General features: G+C 38.8%; 1 protein-coding gene across 1 annotated transcript in view; it reads left to right on the top strand.

Moving 5' to 3' along the window:
* LOC140239874 (uncharacterized) overlaps window positions 1-24,398 on the top strand; it is a 144,846-nt gene that overhangs the window by 7,154 nt on the left and 113,294 nt on the right. The window contains exon 2 of the mRNA XM_072319693.1: window positions 12,391-12,464. The gene's annotated coding sequence lies outside the window, so the exon portion shown is untranslated. The remainder of the gene's footprint in view (window positions 1-12,390; window positions 12,465-24,398) is intronic.

Raw genomic sequence — 24,398 nt, 5'->3', positions numbered from 1 at the left:
TGGCAGTTTTTGTTTGTTTGTTTGTTTGTTTTTTGATCACCATGTAAAAATTAATGTTCATTGCTGTTCACATGTGTGGCCAAACAAAATATAATTTAGCTGCAAGCAACACACTTCAATACTCAATACTCTGAACTGTAAAATGCTAACGATATACTAGTGACATTCACACTGAGGCAAATTAGATGGATCCAAATCTCCATTTGAAATTTGAGATCCAATTGGACATTGAAATCTCACTGAATACCATGATCAAATCATGATCCAAATCCTAAGAAATCTTGTGATTATTTTTGGAGTTATCACTATTATTTGAGATAAAGTGCAATGATGTGCGCCATGGCATGTACAAGTCTTAGTGCTGCTATAAATAATCCTGGGACCTTTTATCCCAATTTTCAAAACACACATCGCAACAGCGTACAAGCACATTGGCAAGTGTCATCATTTCAGTAATTTTAGGCAATGCATGCATGCAATAAATGGTTAATGCTGTGTGTGTGTGTGTAGCATTTGTCCACACTTAACCCGTTGAAGACTTGTCCCGAGTATACTCCAGCATGCATGTCTATGGGGAATGTGTGTTACGGCAAAATCAGCTTATTCTTTAACAGATTAAAAGTCTTTTTTTTTCTTTTTTTTTTCATTGCATTTCAAAAATCTATTCAGAAAAACATTAATATCAGATACATTATGTATATGTAGAACTTTGTGTCTCATCTTGACATGATGGTGTGGCATTTGAAAGAGATAGACTAAACTTGATGAAGTTTAGAAGGCTGTAACTGTGTATGTACAACGATAGGCACATAAAACCACAATAGTACCAAGGTACTGATAATAGCAAAGCCTTGCAATCCCATGTGTGCACATAAATTCATGCAGGCACACATGGAAAATAAAATAGACAAAAAGTTGCTGATAGAGATTTATGCTGCAAAAAAAAAAAGAAAAAAGAAAAAAGTACATTCATGTATCGGTACTTATAGTATCCATTATTTCTGAATCATGGTGATACAGTCAGTACTTTAGGTACTTCACTGACACTAATAACTTTTTCTTCTTATACTCAATGCTATTTCTAAAGGAAGGTAATGACTGAGCTCAGGACGAAATGATTGATTTCATAACGAAATCAACCATGCGACACCTAGCGCCCCATAGAACTTATCTTCAAGGTTAAAGATCACTGTCTGATGAAACAAGTTGATCTCGGTTATCTTTGGAGTATTAAGATATTTTTTTGTTGCAAAAGGTTAACTGTAGGTGCTACATACACAAGTTGTAGAGTTTGTTTGTTTGTTTGTTTTTATTCCTCAGCAACAATTTTAAGTATGATGTCATCCACAGTCTAAAAACCTTAGTTTTGTAGGCTTTGACAGCTTAGACTGGTTGGCTTTACATGTACTCCAATAGCTTTCCCTGCATTTTAAGAACAGAGGCAAGGGAATGGGAGGGGGGGGGGGGGTGGATGAAACAGGGAGGGAGGGGATGAAACAGAGGGAGGGGGAGAGGTGCTCACATTTTAACACAGAAATAGCACCGGCTACCTTCATGACAGTCGTCAGGAACACTTAATCTTCAGTATTCAAGTCATTTTGGCCTCTTCTGAAGAGTGCAAAGGGTGCTCTGAATGATTATAAAACAGATAATGTGCAATGTGCATAAATGTGATAGGGAGAATACTCCCATCTAGTTGAGGGTAATGCACATGAACAAGTCACAATGTTTGGCCATTTGTTTTGTCAAGCTGCAGATATTGTCAAGGATTGCAGTCTAGTATAGATGATGAATGTACAGTATTCTTCCCCTCAGTGGAAGTATGCCACACTATTCACAGGTCATTAATGGTATAGGGAGCTAGTGAGAGACCCGTCTATAAATTGACCTGTTACATACTTGATTAAAGAATTGCTGTGATGACATTAAAACTATCTCCTTTCCAAACATTTATTCTCACACTCTGCAGAATTTTATAGATCCCTGTGATATGAGTAATTTGTAAACATTAGCATTGAAATTGTTTGTGTAGAATTTATATGACCTTATTTCAGTACATCTGTACAACATACCTTTATAGAATGTCTTTTAAAGGGAAAGTAAACCCAAAGAGCAATGTGGATTGAGTGAAAGCAGTAATATTAGTAGAACACATCAGTGAAAGTTTGAGGAAAATCGGGCAATCGATGCAAAAGTTATGAATTTTTAAAGTTTTGGTGTTGCAACTGCTGGGTAAGGAGACTATTAGAGGTTATGACGTATGAGTGGACTACAATATAAAGAAAATAAAAAGGGAATTCAATAAAAATTCATTTTTTCATGAAAATTACACATTCCGTCAGCTTGATACTGACATATGTTAGGGGTAGCACTTATTCCCCCTGCTTTCTGAAAGCGGTTAGTCAAGAACTCTTTCATTTTGCTAGAAAAGTGATTTTTTGTGGAATTCCTTTTATATTTTCTTTATATTGTGGTCCTCTCATACGTCATAATCTCTAGTAGTCTCCTCATCCAGCGGTTCCAACACCAAAACTTTAAAAATTCATAACTTTTGCATCGATTGTCCGATTTTCCTCAAACTTTCACTGATGTGTTCTACTAATGTTACTGCTTTTACTCAATCCACATTGCTCTTTGGGTTTGTGTTCCCTTTAATATTGGCATACTACATGTGTACCTTGTTTTATGTTTATATTACAATGATGATGGACTAGTGGCAGTAGATATGTACACATTGTATTTACCATTTGCAGATGAAGCAAAAACCCAGCTTTAGTGCTTCAAAATAGTTCTAAATTATGAGTTAGGGATAGAGAAACCAGTGTAAAAATGTGAATCAGTATAATCAGTGTTAAAGCAGAATACTGAAAGAAAAGCTAATATTGTTGGATTATATATTTGTATACCCATTTCAAGCTTAGAGCATGATAAACACAGTGGCCTTTAATTCATCCATTTAGAAAATTGTGTTTTGGAGAACGGCTGCTTAGAAAAATTGTATTCTGAATCATGTTCAATTGGAAGAGCCGTGGTTATTTTGGGGGCGTGTCCATGACGTCACAGGGTGAAGGGCAAACCCGGAAGTATCACACAACAGCCTGAGCTTACCTACGTATGCTCCCGATGAGAGCGAGATGTCGAGGCTCGTACCCCGAAATCCCAAGACATTTTTAATCGGAATGTCACAAAAAAATAAAATAAAATTGTTTTCTACTTCAAGTCTCGTGTGAAATCATACATTTCCTCGTAAAAATAAAGTCTGTTACGTGTTATTTAGGCCACAAATACTGAAGTTGTCAGACCTAGTCCCTGTAGTGCGTGCTGCGTCGTCGATCAGTCACATGCATGCGCCCATCGCTGGCCGAGTATGTCACAGTGCAGTAGCCTTTGTGTATCAAAGAGCGGAGAAGTCTGGGCTTCGTACCTCTTTGGTTAATGTACTACCATGGAGCAGGTACTACTACAGCTGTGTACGCCATGTATTTAGCGAGTCTATTTTTGTCGCGAGTCGGGACTTGCCAATAATTTCGCGAGTGTTTAAATACGTGGTTGTGGAGTACAAAACGGAAGGGGGAAATATATACAGAAAGAGAGTTAGTATTTTCGCATTTTTTAAATTCGCAAATAGCACCAGGCTCGCAAAATTGGCGAAAATAAAAACCCCGCGAAACATTCGGCGATGTACCGTAGATCACTAATACTATAACGTTAGATAAGTACTACGCAATGAGCGGGCATGGGCTAAGTCGAAGTCTTGACTAGGCCGGCCGGCCTATCTGGTGCTAAAATAAACGATACAGAGCATTGCGGTTTTCATCGATAGTGATAAAACTTGGATGGACTCAGTGAAGTAATGAATGGGTCATGCAGTGAATTTGTGAGGGTTCCTAGCTAGATATAGAATGCTGATGAGCTGTGACCGGAGTACGGAGTGAGTGTGATGTGATAAGATATGATACTACGTAGCCCGACCAGACACTGTTAGTACGCTGCGCTACTTACAGCGACTGGGCTGTGTATAGTTAGATACTATGGTACTAGTATGTATGATCTACAGAGCGTTGTTCTGGGCCGAAATCACCAAAAATGTGACACAAAAATGTAGAAACGCTAAGAAATTCACCTTAATTCACCTCAGATTTAGAAGAAGATGTCGATAAATCACAAGATTTTATTGTGAAAATTGTTCGAAATGTTCATGTTAGACCTTTTACTGTACAGTACAATACCAAATTTGCCGATTTTCTCTTTAACTTTAGTTTGCTCGGTACAAATGTGTAAAATTGCTGTGGTGTATCGTGAAAGACGTCGATTATTCCATGACGAAAATCGTCCGGAATTATAATACAATTTTTACAAAGCGTTACAGTAAAAAGATAACTTTTCATAGAAGGGTTAATTTGCAGTCTATTATTCAAAAAATCAGAGTGAATAATTGGATCTAATTTTTTTTTCGTGCGCCCGTAATAGCTATAGGCCTAGGTATATATTTTTTAAACCGACCGCCCGTTTTCCCATTGAAAAGAACGTAAATCCAGTGAATGGGCAAATAGGCCGGTGTTAACAATAATTACGTGTATTACTAATGAGGATTTTCTTCAATTCTTTTTCCTCCTGTTTCCTAAAGTTATTTACATTATCCCTCTATTTTTTCTTGATTTGTCGGCCAATGTCGTCATCGCACAGCCAATCCCAGTTTAGCTTAGATGAGCTGCTACAGGGATTATCATTTCAAGGTTCAAGGTTGTATTTATGTGCGAATGTTCCAGCGTCCTGTGTCCCAGCCCACGCGTATTTTTTATTTTATACGCGAGAAAGCAATTGAGGGAGGAGGGTGGTCGATCATCGATGAGTAGGGCCTATATATAGTAACAAAGGTCAGTGTATGATCTTTCATAGTAAGTCTACGACAGTAGACTTACTATGAGTAGGGCCTACTGTGAGTAGGGCCTATATATAGTAACAAAGATCAGTGTACGATCTTTCATAGTAAGTCTACCAGGGCTCGACCTTAACTTTTTTTCTAGGAAGCCAGCCGGGCTCCTCAGGGACCTTTTTAGGGAGCCAAATTGAGTTTGAGGGAGCCACGTTTCCCTCGGTCACAATCAGCAGTAGAGGTCTATTAGTGGTATCAACCTGGTGGAGAAGATTTCATTTAGATATAACATGCATTTCTCCACAGACACAAGCCTGAGATACCTTGTTCTTAGTCTATAACACACAGTGTGTGTGTGTGTGTGTGCGCGGGTGCGAGCTGGTCACCAGCACATTTCTCTCAATGCCTGTGTACAAGACTACAAGTGCATAAGTTCCTCCAGAAACTTGCTGGGCTGGTTATGGAAGCTTCCACTATCTAGCAGGGGATGGGGGAATGCTTTCATCTTCTCAAGAAAGCTTCTGTGTGAGTGAATGCAAAACTCTGTTCGGTGTTTCCAACTATTGTTTACTATAAAACATAATCATGCGTTGTTTTCAGGCTTTTTAATTTTACTGGATTTTGAACATCAATATTTTCCGAAAGTACCGGTATTCCAATTTCTTTTACCCTGACTGGAATCGGAAAGTCTGCTATATTAACGATGATCGCAAAATGCCGCGCTGTGTGTGGTTGCGCCAATGTGCAAACACGTGGTTGTACTTAAAAGGAATGCGCTTTTTAAAGGAATGCACCATGTGCTCCTGCCTGAGGTTACTGCAAGTTCGATGGATCGAATGCGCCATAGCTGAGCTGATGGCTTGTTTACGGTAAACATGCAGTTTACATTCGATACGAAGAAGTCATTACGTCTTTCACGAGGAAAAACATACAAAACAAACAAAAAACACCTACGAACGAATGTTAATAGCCAAAACTTTGAAAAGTAATAAGCAGTTATGATGAGCATGAACTGAAATTAATTGTCATATTTTGCTGTCTAACCAGGTGATGACTGCATCTCATTGGACCTACTCATAGTGACTTTGTCTGGGCATACGAGACAATTTAAGTATTTCTGTGATTGCCTTTTTAATTGACTGATTAATCGATCCTTTTTTTATTGTTCAGGGAACAGAAGATATTCGATTAGGTACACTATATTCGACTGTTTGATGTTTCCTGCTATGCGCCAAAAGAAAGGCTGTAGAATCACAATATCTTTGCAATGATTCCTTTAATTCAACTAATGAGCTGGTTCTTCGATCGATATTTCCAGGATATTTACACGCTGTTTATTCCAGTGCGCGCATTCTTTCGTCTGGCACGCACCTGGGTGTGGCACCTGCTTTTGGAAATTTCCACAAGGGGAGAGGGGTGGGTGTCAAGTTTCTTCGAGCCGAAGAGACTGCGCGCATGTATTCAGTATTTCACAATCTCTTCGCTCTAATTTATTGTAATTCATGCTTTCCCCTTATTCTTTGCTGATATTGAACATTTAGATTTAACTTTACGAAGGTTGGTAGATCGTGGATCTTTTCGTTGTGAGGTGTATGTAATTTCTTTTTTTTTTATCATTCTTTGGAGGGGAAAGAAGAGTCAGAGGGAAAGAAGAATAAGAGGGAAAGTGAAATAAAACGAACGGCACGTACGCTCAGCATGCAGTAAGCTGTCTTTTTACTAGCCCGACCAGACGCTGTTAATGCGCTACGCGAATGTGAAACAGCGGCGACTGGGCTGTGTATAGTTATCTTTTTACCAGCATAGTTTTCATCATCACCACATATCAGACATCACTCAGATCATTTTAGCCTTTTCCTATCAACATTAAGAAACACGCACAGTCCCTCGAGATAAAAACCGAGGAAAATAAATAACAAATACAAAGTATCAACACCTTCTAACACAAATATTTAGAAAAGACAACACACGTCGCTTCGATTCGAAAAAGTATTGCAGCAAAGCGGAGAAATCGCCGTTACGAAAATAACAGTGCGAGACACTTGAAAGAATTACGTTTAAATATTTCTAAGTATAAAGGGAACGGATAAAGTGATATAAAATGGAAGAAATCGAAGAAATCGAAGAAATAGAACGATAAGTTTAGTAGTAAGTAGGATTAGGCCCCAGCAAAAGTTTGCAGCACCGAAAGCTACGCAAAAATTAGTACACATTGGAAACTCTGTATTGCGACTAGATCCTTGGGATCGTCAATAAACGATACAAAACAAAGGAAATTAATTCATTTTGACCGGAAAATAGTTTGTTATAAGTATTTTGTTATATGAGATCTCCTTTTACAATAGGTCTAGAAATACATCGAGTTTCCACGATACTCGGGAAGGAAAGTTCGAACGATTTTCACCTGCACATAATATTATACTGCAGTGCACATCAATACACGAACAGAAACTCACCTCTTCCTTGCAGAAAAATGATGCAATAACGTTACAAAAAAAACCACACACAACACTCTAAAAATCATTTCGTACTTGGGAGGCAAGGGAAAAGCGGAAGAAGTAGAGAAAAAGAAGCAGACATTGCACAACGGAGCGCTTCTACCCCGACTCAAAACGAAACAGGGTATAGTAGCCCTACTACATATCGACCACCCTTATTGAAACCGACCGCGTATAATTCGCGCACTGAACATTTAGTACGCACTTCTCTGCGCGCAAAGCACATAAAAATGGATTGGCTTTGAATGTAGGTTAGGATGGTGTGGGAAAACGCGATAATTCACTGTTCATTAATGGTTTTAATCAAGGACAAAATTTCGAATAAATATTTTCACCGAATCGTAATGACAGCACAATGTAATGTCTATGGAAGTTTCTAAAAGGCTTCTAAAAAGCTTCGTACAACACGGTGTTCAATACAACTCGGTTTACGTGCATTGTCAATGCAAAATCAGCGGTCGATCCTAAAAACGCGATTTACCGCGGGGAGCTGAAACGAGGCCACGCAAGTTCGTCGGCGATATTTTTGCACTGAAACTTCGAATCGAAAAGGGAACAACAGCATTTGATAGAGCTGGATTTTCTTAATCACGTAGGTCAAGTTTTTTACGTGAATTTCAGTGTTAAATATTCTTATCAAGCAAATAAACATTAGGCGGTCGATTAGTAGTAGGTCCAACCCTACTATTTATAGTGGCAGCTGGCTACAGTGTGTAGCTTAGCTACATACTCACGCTCCCCAGCCGGCCATACATGGGGATACCACGGCGATCGATGTAGACATCAGGGTCCGTAGGCGACAGAGATTCAGGCGCGCGAAGTTCCGTTAGGTGTACACAGTACGCAAGCATCGAATTGCATGTGCGCACACTATTCTACAATAGAAGATACGAACACACACACGTCGGGTACACACAGACACACACACATGCGGGCAACGTGGGCCGGCTGGAAAATGAAACATGTACAGTGTGTAGTCTATATTGCAATTGCAGGGATAATAACTTCGAGCGTCAGGGCTCGCTGCGCGCGCCGGGGCCGCTCGCGCTCGTCAATATTGTGAGTGTGTACATAAACTATGATTCTGTCTTGCAACGTGAGGCTATACGGCAAAAAAAAAACTTAAGGAGCCAGCCGGGCTTTTTTCATACATTTCTGGGGAGCCCGTAGCGATTCTGGGGAGCCAATGGTCCCCGGGCTCCCGCTAAGGTCGAGCCCTGTCTACTGTCGTAGACTTATTATCAAAGATTGTACACTGACCTTTGTTACTATACAATCCACGAAGTCACAGTGTATCCCAATGGAGCGCCCTACACCCTAGGCTAGTAGAGGGCCCCGCTGTGTTCGGGCTAGTTTTAGACCCTGAAGTTATAGACCTAACAAGTTAGAGTATTCGACCCTACTCATTTAACATTGTTAGGCCTACTGCCGCTCTGAAGTATGAGTTCAAGTCAGCACTAAACTCGGTTCATTTTCAGTTCAGAATAAAAACAAATCTCACCAATCTAAATTTTGAAGTCTATCTGGCATTGGTCCTGCGTCACCAGCATTGTCCCCTGGCCTGCCGTGTGGCAAGGGCTTGTACTGCCAATCTCCAGGAAGTCCGTCCGCTTCAACCGGCCCTTCCTGGGCCTTCCCCTAGCTCGCCCGCAGCGTCTCCCTCCAGCGCCCCGCCGTGCGGCTTGTCATCAACATCTATTTCTCCAACTTCACCAGGGTCATCATCACTAGCTTCATCATCGCTATCATCACTAGTGTCAGTTGTATCACTCAGTTCATCATCGCTTCCACATTCAAATTCCACCAAGAAATCATCCTGATCATCACTCACCTTGACGTATGATGTCATTATCGAAAAACAAACTTTCAAAACTCCTTTTTTTTATGCAAATACCGTGTATCTACAACAACTTGTTTAATACAGTACATGCATTATTGCGGCGCGCGCGTGCGGCGCTCAAGACCTTGCGCGATTCCCTTTACCCCATGACGTCATCGGCAAAGCCTTGAAATTTACGCTGTGACCTAGATTTCAGGGAGGTGGCAGGTGTAAATCTTCAATATCCTCTAACTCCACTTCAAAAAGGCCATTTTAAACGATGTAAACGACAAATTGTTCTATGTGTCCCACTCTTTGACTTCATATATAATATAATATCTTCAGTATTCCCCTTTAAGTATTATTTGATAAACAAAAAGTGAACAATAGTTATAATAAAGTTGTTTTTAGAATAGACTGTCTACAGGTATGGTGTATTGAGAAAAAATAGTGTTATCTCCTCATATTGTAGGCTTTATTGCAAAATGGTTGCGTTTTGTGATACAGCTGACCTATGCATCAAATGTGATAACTCACACATTGTTAAAATCACTGCTCCCAATGGTACACAGTACCTGGTCATCCTTTCCACTTAATTATGGCAAAGAAAGCGAACAAAAGTAGTTACAGAGGATTTCCCTTTGCTGAATTATTCAATGATTACTACTTTGGAGAAAGAGAACCTTTGAATTGAAATTAGTGCAACTGTATCATTTTCAGCTGAACTGGAATGGGTGTCATTGAGGTCTAATACAATATGTGACCGGCAACAACGGTTTCAGGCAAAAGTCGGGAATTTTGAAAATTCATTTTTTCATTGAATCACATTGCCCATTTCCTAATCTTTACTTTGGTATAAAACACTTGTATTCTCTGGTACTGTAAGTGGTCATAATAAAGCTAAATATAATGCACTTTTTGATTTGTTAGCCTGACAAAATTGCGAGAAAACAGGCTTTGAAGATTCCCCTAATGCTCGAAGACAATGCCCAGCGGCGATTTGATTTGATTTATTTATTCTCTGTATGCCATTTTTTTTTCAAATACATCAACTTTCTGCAATTTCATTAACAAAGTACAAAATACCGGTAGTATACTTTATACAATTTTCATCATTTTCATCAATTATGCAATACATCTGTAGTATAATTACATGAGTAACGTGTTAATAATTTGCATACAGAACGATTGCCAATAATAAGCACAGCGCTTGACTGTTTGGCAACCGATAACAAATAACATTATAGTGAAGAAAAACAAGAGGGTCCAACATGATGCTCGTGGAATAAGGGTTAGGGAGAGGGAGAGAGAGAGAGAGAGAGAAGAAGAAGAAAGGAAGGGGAGGAGATGATAAAAACCTCCGGATACTAGTCTCGCCAGATCAACTCGACATACCTCTATACTTAGACACATACATACATGCACATACTGTATGTACAATGGTGCCAATCGAGATTAAGCTCCACCTCTAGCAACCACAACGGCTTCTGATTGGCTCACTGAGAGAGTCAAATTTCCCGGCACCTTCCTCGGAACTCCGCGTATGGAGCCGAATGCACAATGCGTTTCGCTCGGGTTTGTTTGCCAGTACGTGCGTCTTTCAAGATAGCGGATACGATAACTACAAGCTGCTGGTTACGTGTGTATGGTGCACGTATTACTAAATGGCATCCACATGCTATGCCTGTGTGTATATGTAACGGGAGTGAGTAGCGCATTCGTATCCACATCTTTACATATCACGTTTTCAGAGCGGTTGATTTGTCTTGTAAATTTCATCATTGGGACCCTTTCGAAGGCAGAAAGATGAAAAGAGTCATGCTTCCTGTAGTTGTTGTATTTTTTTTAAGCTGTGCATGTGTTGCATTGTGCGGTAAACAAGCAAGCAAGCAAATAAACAAACACGACTGTACTTAGTTTGGTGCAATTTTGACATTTGCGACAGTGTATTGACCACTCCTTTTCTTTCTTCTGCTGTCTTTTTGAGTCAACCTGCTGTCATATTTGCTACACGCACAATTAACAAGTCAGTTTCCGATCGTATGTTGCACGATTTGTGTGGCAGTTTGCCACTCTGATACGCTTAAATCATGTTCCCTATTGTATCTGTTTTCACGTTAAGTTAGTGCCTTTTGTTTCACTTCCGTTGTCGAACATTGCGGTAGAAAAGCTCGGCTAGAAAGCCAAACGAAGACCGAGCGTACGGGTATCTATTGTAGCAACAACAATGGAGCATGCATGCGTGGACAAAACATTTCCGACACGCTGCTAGGCGTATCTCCGAAAGCGGAACTATGTAAATGTGTGCGACGCACTATCCAATCGCACGCGAGATGCCGCGCCGTAGCAACATTGGGCATAGTGGCGCGGCGTTCGAAAGGAGATCAAAACTGACGAGTGCGATCCAACATAGGGTGTTTAAAATTCCACTTTCGGTAGGAAATACTTAGTGTTATGCTGTGAAATTTAGTGTAGATGTAGAAAATATATCAAAGATTCAGATTCTGCAAAAACCTAAAATCGACAAAAATAATGGTCAAAATCTTTGTACCCCGCCTAGGAGGGAATTTGCTCTTGCGACTTTTGCCTGAAACCGTTGTCGCGGGTCACATATGTAAGGCAGTTTTATTTGTAGCTTTCCACTTTGCACATTTAAGCAGAATAAAGTAATTTGTACCATTGGGCATGTTGGTTTAAATTCACTGGGATAAGTTTTTAATGAAGTCCTTATAAGTTTTTCATGCAGTCCTTATAAATGCTGCCTGAAAAGCACATCCACCTCAAGGCACCTGACAGCAAAAGTGGTAGTTTCCAATATCAATAGAAAGAGATTTTTAAGACATTCAATGCGAGATAATGAAATGAATGCTTTCCCAAGTGTTAATTGATGGATCATTCTGGTCATCTGGTCTACGCATGCTCATTCTTTGTTTGAACAGGATTGGTAAATCCCATCAGTTGTTACATAAAGCTAAATGCAGTATGTTGCTCTGAAAATGAGTGAAGAAGCCCTAACAACTGAGAAAAAGAGAGGTCATTTGTACCAATCTGCCCATGAGCTACAAATTTGTAACTCCGAAATGGCTTATTTATGAATGCCTCCCAGGTCGAGCAGATCTTATTCTCTAAGTTCAGTAGACTGGGTTTAGTACAAACAAACAGATCTCTATTTTCTTCCACCTTTTCTCTTCACCTAGACACTAAACTGGCCTGTATTCACCCATCAAAAGGCTTCCCAGTACAATACTGCAGAGAAGAGAGGAGCCAAGAGGTATGAGTTTTGTTGTGAACTGGTAGTTTTGTTTCTACAAACTGGAGAAGTCTTCTTGATTTACGAGAGGGGTGTGTCAGTGGTGGTGCTAGGGTCAACAAACTCAGTGTTTATTAGAGCTGACACAGTGTCATGTAGGAGTGGAGGGATTCCCAGGAGTGACTACACACAGTGTGAGTGAATTCAGGCTTTGGGCTGTTCTGTCACTGTCATACATTGTACAATTTGTACATGCTTGCAGTGAGAGTTCGGACTAATGCACTTGTCAATGTAATGACTCACCCCACTACCCCCGGACATGGGCGCGTCATTTCCTCGTTTGGTCCGTCAAATTTGTGACCCAGGTGTTCGTCATTTTACCAGCTTTGTCCGTCAAATTTGTGACCGAGGGGTGCGTCAAAATCCCATCATTGTCGGTCAAATTTTTGACCGAGGGGTGCGTCATGGTACGTCACTTGGCTATGGAAAATAACACGCATTATTCTGAACAGAGGGGTGCGTCATGGTACATCACTTGGCTATGGAAAACTGCACACATTTTTGCACGCTACCAGTACCGGATACACATACCGCGAGTGAAATTACAGCGAGCGCTTTCGCGCGGAAAGTGAAAATCAAAGTTGGGAAGCGTTTTGGAATAAGAGGGAAAAATGCTTGCCAGAATCTGGCAAGCAAATAATTCAAAAGCCACCCTTTCTCCTCACATTTTCCCTCCAACAAACCCATGAAATCATGCATACTCAATCTCAAACCAGGGACTGTTCAGCGATGTAACAATTTCAACCTTACTGTTGAACACTTAGTGCCTATTGCATATTGCGATGCAACACCAACACACATTGCTATCGAAGAAAGTTCGTTTATATTCCAATACAATGTGCGTCTAAATATGTTCTGTGGTGACAAAGGCGAATTTTTGACAGTAAAAGAAGCGGCAGCAGAAGAAACTGCCTGCCGCATGCCATTTTCTGCTCGCGGGATAGCCCGACCAGACGCGCGACGCTGTTAGTACGTACGCTGTGCGAATCTCTACGTACAGCGACTGGGCTGTGTATAGTTACTCGCGGGAATGCCGTGGCGTGGTGTGTACCTGCGCTGCAGTATGCATCCACCGGACTAGCAATGGCCGCGCACACACAGCGCATCTGCACACATGTGATTCATGTAGGGATTGCATGCACAGAATACATACTTCTTTACGGAATATCTTAGCAGCAGCGTGATGTACGGTGAATGACGGTACGGTGCTTACAGGGCCAGGGCAAGGGGAACTTGCCGAAACTTGTACAAATTATGTTTACGAACCAAAAGAAAATGAAATTGCTTGAATGAAACGTATGCAAAAATCGTTTCAGTATTTTCGGGGGTGCGTCAAATGTACCGAGGATGTCCACCAAAAAGGTGAATGAGGTGTGCGTCACTTTCAACGTGTTGTCTGTCAAAAAAGTGACTGTGGTGTTCGTCACTTGCAGCATTTTGTCCGTCAAAAAAGTGACTGTGGTGTCCGTCAAAAACCCTGTGTGGTCAGTCAAAAAATGACTATGACGCACCCATGTCCGGGGTTAGTGGGGTGCGTCATTACATTGACAAGTGCATAACATAATGATAATGATAACGATAATGGTGCTGCTGCTGCTGATGATGATGATAGTGATAATGATAATGGTAATGATAATAATAATACAATGATAATAATTATAATAGATAATTCATGGGAAAAGAGGGCAGACTCGTACAAAGCATGTGATAGAAATATTATGATTTAAACTAAGTTATCATTTCATCTTTGATATTTCAGGACCTATTATATGAATAGCATGGACCAGTATGAATATTGTGGATAGTATGAGTCAGTAAATGGCTGAATATTTGCCCTTTTCTAAAAGGACTGACTACCATTTGATATTGATGATTTGGCTAGTTTTCTCATTTACATGTATATTATAGTGAGACAAAGAAATTTGACAAGGTAATATTTGGTATTTTTATGTGTTGTATGCAGTGCTGGATAAGTGGAAATGCCACAGAAAGGTGTTATGATGAACAAACTTAAAGACTACCGTTTGAAAAAAAAGTTTAAAGACAAATCAACTCCATTCAGATGACAAACCTGTGACACTTAATGTTATGTAAAATTAAATAAGAATAAAGGAGGAAACTATGTAGATGTCATTTAGATGGGCCCAAAGTGAATGAAAGACTGATCATAAAAAAAAAAAGAAAAAAGGTATTGATATTTATAAGAGAGAAATTACTGATTATAAGAAGAGATGGTTCTAGGTTGTTGGTGTCAGGAGCTACATTTGCATTCGTATGATTTTCCAATTTTAGGCTGAAATTCTCTGAAGAGAAATATTCCTAACTTGTCCAGAGGTTTAATTTAATTTTGATTGATTTGATGTAGTGTTTCTGCATGATGAAAAGATAAATTCACCTCTCATATACTAGCAGTTTATAAACCAACAAATGATAAACCTTTGTTACTACATGCAAAGAAGTATTGTAAATGGTAACCAAATATATTTATATCACTTAACATATTAATGGCCAAAGCATTAAAAGCATTTCAAAGATTTAGGATCTTTCATGTACCAAATAAAGAGACAAAAGCTGCTCTTTATTATAACAGAAGAAGAGGAAGAAGAAAAAGAAGAAGAAGACGACAAAGAAGAAGAAATGTACATGTGTTTGTGTCATGTCCTGCGCAAGAGAAAATGTCTCGCTATTACAGTGGTGAGAGAGGGCAAAATTGTACAGCAAATAGCTAGGAATTCAAAAGTCTGCCCTCTAGTGACAGTAAGAGGTAAAGGCTTTCTAACACAATCTTCCTGCCAGGATATAGTTTGAGCTGAATAGCTTGTTCAGTCTATGGTTTTACACTTATTCAAGAATTATAAAAATGCCTTGAAAAAGGAAGATTTGAGAGTACATATCATGTCCATGCAAGGAAGCTTCTTACTAAAAGCAGTTTAGCTGCTGTGACTGGTCAAGAAATTTGTAGACTAAATGTCCTATTTTTTGTTTTGTTTTGTTTTGTTTTGTTTTGTTTTTTTGCTTGTAATACAGCAGTGACCTGTCTTTATCATGATTGTGAATGTAATACTTGGCAGTCAGAGGTGGTGTTGCTTTTATTTCCTGAATTTTTATATGAAAAATACAATGTAATATTGTTGATAAAGCTGAAAGAAAAAAGGAGAAGATTGTGGACTACTTACAGTTTGTTTAAAGTACACTTCATATTTTCCCCCTGCTGCATTAAGTGCAATTCTTATAATGTTGCATGTCCATAAATAAGGCATTACTGACTCAGAAACACAACCTAAAGATGCAATTCTGTTTTATTTTTCTATCTTTTAGCTTTCTTTTTTTCTATCCTAAAATTGTAAAACTGCTGACTGTCACAAAATCAACCATTTGGAAAATCTGAGATAATGTTGTACAGCCTCTATAGCTCACGAGTGAATATTTTAGTGATATCAACGATATTGAAGATTGTATTACATTTGCCCTTTGGCATACTGGGGCTACAGCTGATTCCAGGGCCCCATTTCATAAAAGATGTTAGGATGACAACTCTTGCTGGAATGACAACTTTCCACAGCAAACAGCCAATCAGGAAGCTGTATTCTTGTCGTTACCATGACAATAGTCATTCCAGCAAAGACTTGTCATCAAATAAACTCTTTATGAAATGGGGCCCAGGACTTTGGGTTTCTGCTTCTCTGCCAACGTGGTCTTTACTCTTTCAGCTCAAACTTGCAATTATGAAGATTTTTACGTTTCTCATATGTGCACACATGTAGACTCACAAAGCTATAATCTTGTAGCTTTCAGTAATTGTTAGAAAGGATGGTATTGTAGATGTTAAAACATAAAATTGAAAATGACAAAGGGCGGTAATGTACATGTATAATGCCAACTTTTCATGGTTATGGGCAAAACATGTTTAATGATGGTAACAAGTGATTGTTCAGTAATATAATAAATGGAGCTCACTTATCTGGAAACAAGACTGTGTGCTGTTTATCTACATCAGGCTGTTTATCAACTTCAGGCAAGTAGTTTGTAACAATTTTAAAATCTGCTTACCCAACTAGACAAGTGGTGAAAAAGATAGCACCCTGTTATAGTGAATGATTACATAGTAAAGACAGGTATTTCAGCTTACACAAAAGTGTAAACTTTTTAAAAATATGAATCATAAACCATGAGGATATTTTTGAGCAATCTTTGCAACTTCAAAGCAAATCTACCCTTTTGATATTCTATGCTATAAAAGTGATACAAGAACTGTACAACTATGTGTGCATTTTTAAAGTAAAATGGATGAATATTAGAAGTAATATTGAGTGAAGAGAAATAAGAATGAAGACAAGTATCAAAGTGAGAATCCTGGAGAACCATTTTAAAGGACAAATTCACCTTCATATACATGTGGATTGAGTGAATGCAACAATATTATTAGAACACATCCGTGAAAGTTTGGGGAAAATCGGACTATCCGTTCAAAAGTTATGAATTTTTAAAGTATCTGCGCAGTTACTGCTGGATGAGAAGACTACTACAGTACATGATGTCATATGCGTCCAACGATATAAAGAAAATAAAAAGAGAATTTCACAAAATTTTACTTTTTGAAAAAAGGTACATTTCCTCGACTTGTCAAGGACGTATGTTAAGGGTAATATTATTCCCCCACCTTCTGAAAGAGGGAAGTCAAGTGACCTTTTATTAAGCGAGATAAGTGAAAATATGTTAATTTTTCTGTGTATTTTCTTTATATCATTGTACACATGTGACATCACAAGCTATAGTAGACTTTTCATCCAGCCTTCAGTGAGCAGAAACTTCAAAAGTTCATAACTTTAGAAAGGATTGTCCGATTTTCATCAAACTCTCACCGATGTGTTCTATTAATATTGCTGCATTCATTCAACCCACATGTCTATGAAGGTGAACTTGTCCTTTAAAGACAAATTTGTTATTGCAAGGAGATGTCAAACAGAAGTATGTATGTAATTCTTTTATTTCAAGATAAAAAGAACATTTTTGTTGAATTATCCCTTTTTCTATCAAGTGTTTTTACAAGTACTGCAATGTTTATGAAATGTCACTTGCTGTGAAAACTACCTGTATGCTTGGGAGAAGTATAATGTGAAAAGCCAATAATGCAGGATATACAATATCCAGAATGCAATAGATATGATATTTTAAGACTGAATTGACCATACAATTGTATCTTATGTGTCAGTAGGAAATTCTGCCCGAGTAATAGTTTCTAGTGATGAGTAGTATTTGAAATAGTTTGTGATAAGGAATGGTCTGAAGAGTGAGACTAGCAGGTTCAGTGGTTAATTCAGGTTGCCATGCAGACAGATCTGTAGCCTTCAGACACTGAATGTTAGAACTCCCTGCTGTTATAATGGGGAAGGGGAGGGGAGGTCTGCGCTAACATGCTTTGCATGGCTTAAAGATAGTCTCTATTCAAAACCCTTCTTGATGAAGTATGAAATAAGGAAACCATGTAGCAGTAAAAATATGTCTGCTGGAGTAAAATGATTTGTGGAAAAGGTTTTTTTTTTATGAACTTAGCAAGAAATCAATGACTGAGAAATGATGTCTGCATTTATGATTCTCTGCATAGTACAATGTAAAGCCTGATTCCATGAAATGAAGGGTCTGTTCAGCAGGATACTCAAGAATAGTAGATTTGACTCTATGACCTTTTTAGAATGGGAATATTAATTGTGTATATTACAATATCCTAATTCTTCTATGAATTTCATGATGTTGACTTTTACATGTCTACCAAGGGCATTTAAATGCATTGATGTGTAGTGGTGCATATACTTCTGTGAAATTTACCTATGCTGCATGTATGAGAGTTATTGGGTGTGATTTGCATACAATGTGTGGAATGTTTGACTGCAGCAAATATTAACAGGAAGCACAGAGCAGATGAATGTTTTCTTCTTCTTGTGTGTGACATTCTGTATCATGTTTATTTGGTAACAGAGTTTTCAATGTTTTCCAAATTTGATGAGAATTACAATGGCTTGTTTCAACACTTCTTGAAATGAAAGCTGCTTTAGCCTCACAGATTTTCTTTGTAACCTGGTTCTGGATGCATCTGTATTCAGACCAATCATCCTCTAACTTAGTTTAAATTGTTTCGTTTTGTTTTTCAAATTTCTCTTGCCAATTAAATTAACAATATCTGTTGTCATCCATGGTGATTCTTATTTTCCTTACTCTCTAGGTTTTTTTTTTTAACAGAGGAGTATGCTTTTCAATTATTGCCATCAATCTACTTTACAAAATATATGTGACCCGCTACAACAAAAGGGTCCGAAAGTCGCGGGATTTTTCTGAAAATGGCATGACATAATTCTCGTACTCTTCTACTTTAATTTCATATATAACACAACTCATTAAAGCACTCGGTTGCGGAGATATGGATGACTTTATTAGCGCATGTTGAATGGTTGTGGAGATCAGAGTTTCAAGAAAAACACCTTCAAAGTTTTCCTTCCCACGCTATCATGATCAATGGGAGGCGAGACAGTCTTCAGCGCTTTACAATAGAAGGTGTGCCCCTAGCGACCTCCGCGATGTTCATTCAAGCTTAGCGCAAGCAATCTACGCACGACCAATCAGTAATCAGGATGCCACGCACTGACCAATAAGATCACTCCCTCGTTGCTAGGGGCGGAGTCTAGCTGCGGCGCTAAATCCAAATCTTCGGACACGTTTCTGTTACGCTGAAAGTCGTAAAATCAAGGCTCAGAAAAACGTTGATTTCTTGCCTTTCCTTTGATCATTTAGCTTGGATTTTTCGGTAGATGATAGATAAAACATTACACTACAAAATTATGCCAAAAACATAAATCCGATTGTTTTGACCAATTTTGATGATGTGACTTCAAACTCGTTTTTCTCTGCTCAGCCGTCAGCGACTTTAGGATCCTTTTGTTGTAGCAGGTCCCATATGCACTATGAACATCATCAACATTCCACTGAATCTGTCTTACTTCAGAAATATGTATTCATGCTTTACCATCAATTTTTAAAAAATGTTATGCAATAATTTATATTTATGAAATCCTTATAACTAGTGTGCATTTTACCCCAAGTGCAGTGTAGGAGATAATGATCAGATTATAAGATTCTTGCCATGGAGTCAAACGTCACAGTTTTTCCCATATTTAGACCTGCTCTCAAAAGCAATTAAGCCATTCATCCAAATAAAACCCAGTTTAAGGAAAGTAAATAACACATTTGTTACAAGTTTTATTTTTTTGCCAATTATGTGAAACTGTCATCTCACTTTGTCAAGACGTACTCTAGACCTATTGCGAGAACAGTACATTGTGGCGGAGGCATATAAATTGCCATATTGATATTTCTAGATTCATTTCTGTTTGCAGTTATTAAATCCAAAATAGAAACAGTGTTATTTGTGATTCTTGTTGGAGTCTCTATGAATTGAGTCAGATTATAATTGTCTTAATATCCAAGAGGCATTTTGCTAACCATGATTTCTGATCTTAGTGCATGCGTGTAAATTGCAATTCATAACACTACATGTAAGTATCATTCAAATCATCAACTTTCTGCAGAATGGACTGGAACTTTTCAAATGTGTGTTCACCTGACCATGGTGGTCTGTACCATACAAAAACAATTAAACATTTTTCATATCGGATGAGTACATGTAAATTGTAACTCAATGGTATCTAGAAGTAATTCTAAGTTGTCACTCTGGTTGCTGAAGTTATCACTCTGGTTGCTGAAGTTATCACTCTGGTTGCTGAAGTTACTACTCTGGTTGCTGAAGTTGTAACTCTGGTTTAATACTGAATTTATCACTGGTTGCTGGAGTTGTCACTCTGGTTGCTGCAAAAGGTTGTCTTGATGGTGTCTCAGACTACAACAGATTGCAAATTTATCTTATGTGACCCTTTGATTTACAGAGGGTCAAAGTGCTATTGCATTTTGATATAATTGGAGAATTCTTTGTGATGACTTAATAGTTTGAAATGTTTCAGTGATCTCCATTATATAAGCTACAACTGCAGCAAAAAGACAGAGAGAAGCTTACTACATACTTTCAGCAAGATAAATCTAGAATACATGTAGTACATGAAGATTGTATATCACTGAGGGAGCAATTTATCTTATTCTTACGTGCTGAAGGAGATGTAAGTAGGTCTATAACTATTATGGGGCCTTTTTATTCAGCACAAATCAATCAATTTGTTGAAAACTGGTAGTCAATTAAGCTCATCTATCATCAAAGAGCACATTTTATCTTGTTATTGGCAGAGAACTGTGTTCCATCACAAGTACAGTGACATCACTCAGTGCACAGATGACTTGCAGGGTATTCAGACACACATACACACACACATACACACACACACAAATTATACCAAGATGGTATAGCTGTAAGATTAATTTTACGCATTCAAATTTCTGTCACAAGTACAATGACACCACTGCAGAGTGCATAGATGACTTGCAAGTTGTTCAGACACATAAAAATTTGTGCCAAAACGGTATGGCTATACCAAAACGATATGGCTATAGATACCAAAACAATATAGCTATACAATGGATTTTATTTGCTTGAATTGTAATTAATTTAACGTTAAATGAATCCCATATTATGAGACGAGCGTCAGCTAGAGTATAGTACTATAGTATACAGCTAGAATATCAATCATCTTTTTGTGTGCGTCTGAACGTAAGGGAACCACAGAACAGTCTAACTGGGCAGAGCTTCAAAAACGTGAGCGCGTGCGAAAGGTGACCTTACCTCTCACTTGACTTGCTCGTTGAAAGTCAAATTACTTGTTTCGCATGGATGAGGTCTGGGCAAGGACTAGCAGTGACCATAACAAGAAGCAATGTTTTCAAGACTGTCATGATAAGTGACTCACATAGATTTCCTTAGACTTCATTATTTACTAATTTCACAAGACCTGTTGTCAATCTGCTCCATTAATTAAATTCATGTGGACAACTCGGCTGTGCCTGTGAGATGAAATTCCATTGTAACACAAAATACATGATTGCTTTTGCCTTTAAATCTTATTTCAAGTATTTTTGCAGCCGTTTTAATTATACCCCCGCCAAACGAAGTTTGAAGGGGGTATATAGGAATCAGCGGACGGTCGGGCGGTCGGTCGGGCGGTCGGTCGGGCTGTCGGGCGGTCGGGCGGTCGGTCCGTTGCAAATCTTGCGTCGCGAACTACTTCCTCAGTTTTGAACCGATTCCCATAAAACTTGGCGCAGATGTGTGCCTTGGGTTGTAGATGTGCAAGACGTATTTTTTGACAGTACCCAAAAGTACGTAGCCATGGTAACGGCATATTATGGGCAAAAATGGGTACAAATCTTGCGTCGCGAACTCCTCCCACAGTTTTTGATCAATTTTTATGAAATTAGGTACAGATGTTCATCTGAATATGTTAATGTGCAAGACGCATATTTCCGCAGTGGCAAAAAGTGCGTTGCCATGGTAACGGCATGTTATTGGTAAAATATAGGGCAAAATGCTTCATGGCAAAACTGCTTCATCAGTGTTCTTCCAATTCTCATGGAATTCATATTGAATGTTTGTCTTAGGATATAGGTCAGCATGACACATTTCTTGACAGTGACAAAAAGTATGTTGCCATGGTAACAGCTCACATATTATGAGCCAAAATGATGGAAAATTTTGTGTTGCAAACTACTTCCTCAGTTTTTGCCCAATTTCCATGAAACTTGGTACAGATGTGTGCCTTTGGTTGTAGATGTGCAAGACGCATTTTTCGACAGTACCCGAAAGTACGTTGCCATGGTAACGGCATATTAATGGCAGAAGATCAAGGAAAGATCTTGCAGATTTAACTACTTCCTCAGTTTTTTGACCAAAGCTTATGAAATGTTGTTTTGACCAAAGCTTATGAAATGTTGTTTGGCGGGGGTATAACCAGTCGCTGTAGCGACATTTCTAGTTCCTTGCTGACGTGCTTTGCCAAGTTCCAAGAGCTCTCTCTATAGGAGAGAGACATGAATGCCAGAAGTCTGCAGTGACTGTCTTACCTCATGTCTCACAGTGTATCATAGTGTCTCACAGCGTATCATCAGGGAGGTGTTACAGAGATGGAGTGGCAACTCTTCATAATTCATGCAAACACATGTTTGGGTTCAAGGCGTTACACTGGGATCTCTAGCATTCCACTACGCTTTTAAGTCATGCTCGGCACCGCTCTAGTTGCAAGACGAAGTTCGGAGACGAAGAACATATTTCACCTTTTGTTGAATTACAAGCTTTATTTCACCATAAAATTTTAAACGAAATACTTGAATTGATTAAGAATAGTTTAGGAAAGAATTCAACGTTATAAACATGTATTTTTAGTTTCTTCGTAATGTGCAAATCAAAATGAAATGAAAATTAGGCCCTCTTAAAAACCTAATATTTTTCTATAATGCACACATTTCCGCATGTTAGTTTTCTATCTTTTAATCTGGGATATTTTGATCTTTCAAATAAAGTTTTTCGCTAAAGCGTGTTCCAGCGTGCTTTTAAACTATTTGCTGTTAAAATTGTCAGTCTTACACTGCATTTTGATTCGCTGCTCCAATCCAAGGTACACAAATTCATTGTTGCCATCACATTGAAAGAGCGAATTGCAGTAGGGGCAAGTATTTCTAGATATGAGAGCACTAGTCCTGATTATTGATGCTCTCTTTTGTCAAAGCACATGGGTAACACCTGTAGTTGAACGCATAACTTCTCGGCGGTGCCACGCATGACTTCAAAGGAGAGCAGTGGTTGTTCCCGCCGAACGAGTTCGAGCAGGGGACTATGAAACGGGCTCCGTATGTGTGTGTGTCTGTCCGTCTGTCCGTCTTTATGTTTATGCGTCCGTGTGTGATCAAAATCTTCAATTTGCTACTTCTCTGTCATTTATGAGCCAATTTTGATTCTGTTTGCTTCATATGATAGCACTACATGGGAGCTTTGAAAAATCCACACAGAATTTCAGTTGTGACCTTTGACCTTGACCTTTGACCTTGACCTTTGACCTATATTGTACATTTTGCTACAAAATGCTACTCCTTCGCCATTTCTAACCCAATTTCGATTCCGTTTGCTTTATGTGATGGCACTAGGTGAGGGCTTCAAAGCTTCTACACAGAATTTTGACCTTTGACTTCTTTGACCTTTGACCTTGATTTTTGACCTATATTGTACATTGGCTACAAAATGCTACTCCTTCGCCATTTCTAACCCGATTTCGATTCTGTTTGCTTTATGTGATGGCACTAGGTGAGGTCTTCAAAATTTGTACACAGAAGTTTGACCTTTGACTTCTTTGACCTTTGACCTTGATTTCTGACCTATATTGTACATTTTGCTACAAAATGCTACTCCTTCGCCATTTCTAACCTGATTTCAATTCCGTTTGCTTGATGTGATGTCACTAGGTGAGGGCTTCAAAACTTCTACACAGAATTTTGACCTTTGACTTCTTTGACCTTGCTTTTTGACCTATATTGTACATTGGCTACAAAATGCTACTCCTTCGCCATTTCTAACCCGATTTCGATTCCGTTTGCTTTATGTGATGGCACTAGGTGAGGGCTTCAAAACTTCTACACAGAATTTTGACCTTTGACTTCTTTGACCTTTGACCTTGATTTCTGACCTATATTGTACATTTTGCTACAAAATGCTACTTCCGGCGGGGACATATATTACGCACCGCGTAATTTCTAGTTTTCCTTGTTGTCTCTCCTTCTCTAGCACCTTCCTGGTATCATAAAGACTTTTGGTTTTCTTTTAGAGTGGAAGTATTTGAATGTCAAAGATTCAGGATCTGGTGAGAAGACACATTTTACCAAACATTGACAGATTAAAGTTACTTGTTGCAAGGT

The sequence above is a fragment of the Diadema setosum genome, chromosome 16 (assembly GCF_964275005.1).
Source record: "Diadema setosum chromosome 16, eeDiaSeto1, whole genome shotgun sequence".
Lineage (NCBI taxonomy): Eukaryota > Metazoa > Echinodermata > Echinoidea > Diadematoida > Diadematidae > Diadema > Diadema setosum.
Note: the sequence above shows the minus strand (reverse complement) of the source record. Positions and strands in the feature narration are given on the sequence as shown.